This window comes from Pseudochaenichthys georgianus, chromosome 17, assembly GCF_902827115.2.
Source record: "Pseudochaenichthys georgianus chromosome 17, fPseGeo1.2, whole genome shotgun sequence".
Taxonomy (NCBI): domain Eukaryota; kingdom Metazoa; phylum Chordata; class Actinopteri; order Perciformes; family Channichthyidae; genus Pseudochaenichthys; species Pseudochaenichthys georgianus.
Window position 1 is genome coordinate 1,702,968 of NC_047519.1, and position 6,249 is coordinate 1,709,216.

The window sequence follows — 6,249 nt, forward strand, 5'->3', positions numbered from 1 at the left end:
CATTACAACAAATACAGAAAAAACAAACAATAACAACAATCAGACAAGAGGACAAAACTATGGAAAAATAACCCCTCCCACCCCCAGATTCGGACCATCCTTGTATTATTGCTCATTCAATCTATTATAGCATGCTAACAAATGGTACTTACTTTATTTGTACAGATCTGCATGGGAGGCGATGGCGCGATGCAGAGCGCTGTCTGTGATTGTGCACGGGGGATGTACAAATGCAGCCACGCTGCAGCATTGGCAATATGTGCCATGTGGCAGATCAGCTCCACAGATGTTGAGTGCCAGTGGAGGAAGCCTGGCACTTCCAAAGTAGTCCAGCCGGTGTCTCAACTTTACCAACAGTGAGAGGAGACATACAACCCACTAGCCAGAGACATCGCCACTCAGGATGTAGACTGGTTCAGGTCTGCACAGTGTGGCATGGCATGGCTTTTGTCACCTGAGCCAGAGCCGCGGCCTCAACATCAGGCCATTGTCACCGTGCCGGAGCTGGTGAAGGGGCATGGGGGTCGGGGGTTTGAGGCAATTCTTGCCTCAATGCGACTGAGCAGAGACCAGCAAGCTGCCATCCAGACAGCCACCGGAGGACAGCGGACAAATCCTCAGTGGCAGTTACACAGGCGGGGCAGGTTGACAGCCAGCAAGTTTGGTGCTGTGCTGCGGTCGGGACTTTCATCCACTCCATGCGGGTGCTCGGGGGGTACAACTTGGACGGAGTCATGGCTGTCATTGTCATGGCTGTCAACTGGGGGGTTGTAAACGAGGCCGAAGGGGTGAAGGCTTTTGTGCAGGCCTATCAGGAGACAGTGTTCGAGTCTGGTCTCTTTGTGAGTGAGTCGGTGTTTTGGGAGCATCCCCCGATGGACTTGTGCAGCCATCTGCCCTGCTGGAGGTGAAGTGTCCACCATCATTATATAGGATATATATATATATATATATATTTGTATACATATCTGTAAATTGTATAATTTTATTTGATTTAAGTCTTTTTGATCTCTCTGTCTATAAACACAAACTGAGTAAGATTGACAATAAAGTTGACTTTGAAAAATATATATATTCTTTATGAAAATAGTTGACTGTTGGCGAAATGAATCCAAATGAAACGTTGGACTGAACTACAACTACGCCTTTAAATCTCTACGGACTGTTTTTCAGTGGGATGGCAAGTTCCTATCTTTAAACATGTATTAGTTTTTTCTCAGAACAGATTTGATTTTCTGAAGTTAATTTAACTTTGGCGACCATGTAAGGTCATTATTAAAAAGGTACAATCAATTTGTTTGGGGTTGACTAAAATAATGATAAACATTTCATTTGGATAATTTACTGACAGAATAAGAAACTCAATAATGCTCTACTCACCTGTTCCTTTTTATAAAGTGAAACAGTTGAAACAATAGATTTTAGTAAACTTAAAAACAACCTTCTCCAAAAGCTATCAAGGAATATACCGAATACTTATTTTAGAACTTTATTACATATTTTTATATAAATAGTTTGAGTGATCCATAATTGACAGAAGCTTGTGTTTACACTGACCTGTCACTCATATATTAATGTCTTTGTAACTTCAGTAAACCACTACCTCACTCATTTCTTTCATTCATCACGGTTCAGTAAACTAAGTGACACATAAACCAGTTTAATAATTATAATAACGTAGGATTGCAACTCTTTGAAACTGTAGGTGGCTCTTAAAAGAGCCGTTGTGTTTGGGTGTGCTGGTCTCAGGTCAGTCTAAGCCCTCTCTCCGCGGATGCGGCGCGCCAGCTGGATGTCCTTGGGCATGATGGTGACCCTCTTTGCTTGGTTCATCTTACTGGGGGGCAGCTACATGGATGTCGGTGCAGTCCACAGTCATTGTGCAGTTGAAGGCAGAATGAATTTATTATTGACTCAGAATGAAGCACAACTTCATGTCATACAACACATTGACTTTATTTGTAATTGTGTACAAAAATAAAGCATTGATTAGCAAGCAGGACCTGCAGGAACAGAGCATGGTGATGGATGGAGCTGGGAAGAGAGAAGAATATTAAAAATTCAATTTCAAAACAAGTTGCCGCTCCTACAGTTTTCTAGTATGTAAAGATGATTTCACTTGACCTATGCACAATATCACACTCAATACATGTGTGTCTCTGGGGGGTGCATTGTGCCTTTGATGTATATAAATAATATACCATAACCAAATACTATTACGTACAGTGGAAGTCAGGTTGCCAGAGCAGGTCAGTGTGCATGTTCCTCAGGGTCTCAGAAGTTACAGGTGAGGGAAAGGAAATAAAAGAGAAAAAGGTCAGTAACAACACTTTAAAGTAACACAACAGTAACACTTTGAATAATTATCTCTTCTAATAATTTTCTCTCAGTAATCACTCAACTACTGTCTTTCCAACAAACAGATTGACTCACCCTTACTGTCATCACAATGAAACACGTCCAGAAGAATGTCATGCAAAGCTCCCTGCCTGCCTTCGACTCTCCCTGACTGCTTCCTTAGCACCTGGTGGATGGCGCAGTAGGCTACTCTTCAAATGTTTCACGAAATACTTACCATCATGACTACTCTTACTGTTTAAAATGTTGGTTTTGTAGGAGCAGACACAGTAGTGGTGGCTTAAAGCCCAGCTCTGCTCCGCGCCGTCCGTTAGATGAGCCTGGTCAGATTAATAAAAGAAGGAGTTCAAAACACCGGCATAAAAGTTATAACAATAATCTGATTTTAATGGTAAAAAGACACAATACGAAAATACAGAGTGCCCTGTAACAGAGCACTCCGGGCTCCCCGCTCCACTGCCGTGCGATACAGGTATCGGGACCAGCCAGTCAGCAACAGGGGGCCTTTGGCATGAATAAACAACAGTATATATGGACCTTTTTGGGGCGGAGAGTCACTGCTTATCTTCCACTGGATTCTACTCCTTTAATTTCCCAGGGAAGGTTTCACACTAACTATTCTTTCTCAAACAACCAGTGTGTGTGTGTGTGTGTGTGTGTGTGTGTGTGTGTGTGTGTGTGTGTGTGTGTGTGTGTGTGTGTGTGTGTGTGTGTGTGTGTTGATATCTTGGTCAGGGAGTGTATTGTGTGTGTGTGTCAGGGTGTCTGGGAAAGTGTATGTAAGAAGGTTTATATATATAGGATTACTTTAAAACAGTCCCAAATAATACATGTTCACTTCAATACAGTTCAAGATAATACCTGTTTACTTTAATACAGTTTAGAACAATATCTGTTTTCTTTAGTTTACTTCATGTAATAAAATAATAACTTCATGGTAAGGCTACTAAAAGTGACAAGGCTAAGTAATGTAATGCTAACTAACGTGCTCACTACTCGTCGCTACTAGCTAGGTAGCTAACTTGACTGTGTTCCATGCACAACATGTATATTACCTGATATGTCTGGTCCAACGACTCCTGGTCCTTTCATCAGACGGGAATTGATAGAACGAGCAAGTGGTATGATCACTTATGTGATTACAACCTGGTACAAAGCACACAGGCATCTTGTAAAAGTGAATTTATTTTTTAGCAATCTCTTATTTATTGGAGGGAATAAATCAGTTATGAGATCTTCTTCTTCTTCTTCGCTTTAATTACGAGTCGCAACCACTTGGAGCATTATCGCCTGTGACATCACTTACGCGAGCCAGAATGGGATTTGTAGTCTTTGTAGTCGCGTATTTTTCATAGTCTTATATTTCAACAGTTTTACGACAAAATGTGACTTTTTTGACATGGAACTTATTGTTTAAGATTGACAAACATCATATGTGTAGTTCGTGGCACAATTCAAACGGGATCAAAAGATACGTTTTCTCTCTCCATTGAATTCAATGTACATTTTTCGCTTCCGGGGTCCCATGGGCCGGAAGTAGATGGGCGTGACTTCGCCTCTCTATAGAGAGCACAGCCACAGATCAAACTATTAAGAGTGAATATCGGCCGACAAATGATCGGCGGCCAATCGATCGGAGCATCCATAATTACATTTTGACCGGCAGGTTTTGAATTTACCGGTTTTTATAAAATGTTACTGCTAAAAACCGGTAATTACCGGATAACGGAAACCCTGCGATGTATATGTTTTAGCCAACCCAGTCTCATAAAAAAACGTGTAATAACTACGTTGGTCCACAACGTAGGACGTAGTATTTCTACGAAAACGCCTCTGAAATTGTAAAATGCCTACGTTTTTTTTCCCTATTCATTCCAATGGCTGGCGTCGATGTCACGTGATCTTCACATTTCTCCCTGCAGAAAAAAAAACATGGCCGACATTCGTTTTATTCTCGGTGGAAAATGCCTATTTTAAAGTTAGTTTAGGCGATTAAAATGCCCTTTGATGTCATTTGATGCGAGAAATATGAGTTGTTATTTCAGATTATGTGTGCAGTGGATGTACATGATCTTTAGTTTGCTAGTTATTACGAAGATTACTTCAAGAAATTGTGTCTATACAACGTTATGTTGGGTAAAATGGTGTTATCTTTATTGCTACCCCCTTCCCCGTCAATGTATAGTGTTGGTCCACAGTGCAAACGTATTAGTTTAACAAAATCCGCATCTAAAATTGTGGCATAGTGTGGTGCCGAGAGATGGGAGTCGGAGGCGGGGTATCAAAGGTACAAGCTAGACTTTTATTTAGCATCTCAAAACACATGTAAACAGCTTCATGACCGGGAAGCGAAGACCGGCGGAGACAGGAATTATGAAGCTGTTTTGATTTAAATGTGTGTCTTTGTTATATGCTGTAAGTACTTTATGTAATTGTGATGAACTGTTAAATGTTTATTTTTGATAATACATTTTTTTTTTTTTAAGTGCGTTGGTGTTCAGATCAGGGGAGCACAGGTTCAAACCCCACTGCAGTCAGCATGTCGTTGTGTCCCTGAGACACTTCACCCTGTGGGGAATGCCCATAGTATTGAGTATGTAAGTCGCTTTGTATAAGAGCGTCTAACAAGTGACATGTAATGTAATGTAATCTATATTTTACTTTACCTCCTCCCCATCCACCGACACTCACACTTTAACCTGTTAACCAGTTAAACCCCACGGCCCGCGGACGGGGGCAAAATGCAACATCTTGCAAGAAACAGCGTCTGAGGGCTTCTTAACATTTAATAAACTATGAATGTGTCATATCCACTTAACGGGAAGAAACTCAGCTATCAGACAATATTAACCATGTTTAGTTAAACAAAACATAAGGGTAATAAAAAAGGCTCTGAATTAGCCCTGACGCAATTAGCACATAACTCAAGGTAAAATACCCTTATTACTTATCAAATCTGCTCAAACAAGATATCAATTAGCAAGCTGAGATTCCACAGATCCCAGACATATAAGTATCATCACTGAGCGATCAGAACTCGCGGCATGGGAAGCAAACACAGACATCACACAACGTAGCTTTAGGTAGCAAAAACGGGTCATTGTCTTACCTTTTGCTGTTTCTGATAAAAAGTCGTGTTCAATGGCATTACAACGATAAAAACACTGCTGAAGATTGATCCGTAGGTTAATTTAATGTGTCTGTGTCACTTTGAAATTATTACTGATAATCCATCTTCATATTTATATCGATAACGGAGATTTCATATTAGCTGCTACGAGAGTGTATGACAGCTTCCGGTTGGGCCGGTTGGGCATTCTGGCTACGCATCACTCATTCACCAATGGGTAATGTTTAGATGGACTTTAGGAACTTCCCCTCGATTCTATTGGCTCTAACGGTTCAAAAGAGGTGTCAATCATCAAAATCGACCAAGATATCGAAAATGCACCAGAAGTGTTTTTTTTTCTTTCTTCTAAACCTCTCTAAAAAGGTCAAATGTCACTTGTTTTGCATCAATCTTGATACAGGGTACTTATTTTATTATACTTTGGATTCCTAAAGCTTTTAGTCTACCATCCCATCATTCAAGGGTGGTTTTCATTATAAGTAATGATTTATTTTTGGACGGACACTATCATTTATAATGTTCAATCTGAATTTACTTTCAAATTTAAAATAATCTATATTGATTCTGACTTTTCTACATCCAACTCACAGGTGTATCATTGCTTTGAGAAAAAGTGAAGTGAAGTTATAGTCATTTGTTCTGGGAATGTCATTTTCGAGCCTGAGACCTGAAAAACAGGCTCAGGGCTTAACTGGCAAGCCTGTTCAGAACCTGGGATTGGTGATTGTGTCTATTTATGTTATAGTCATAGCAACATCTTA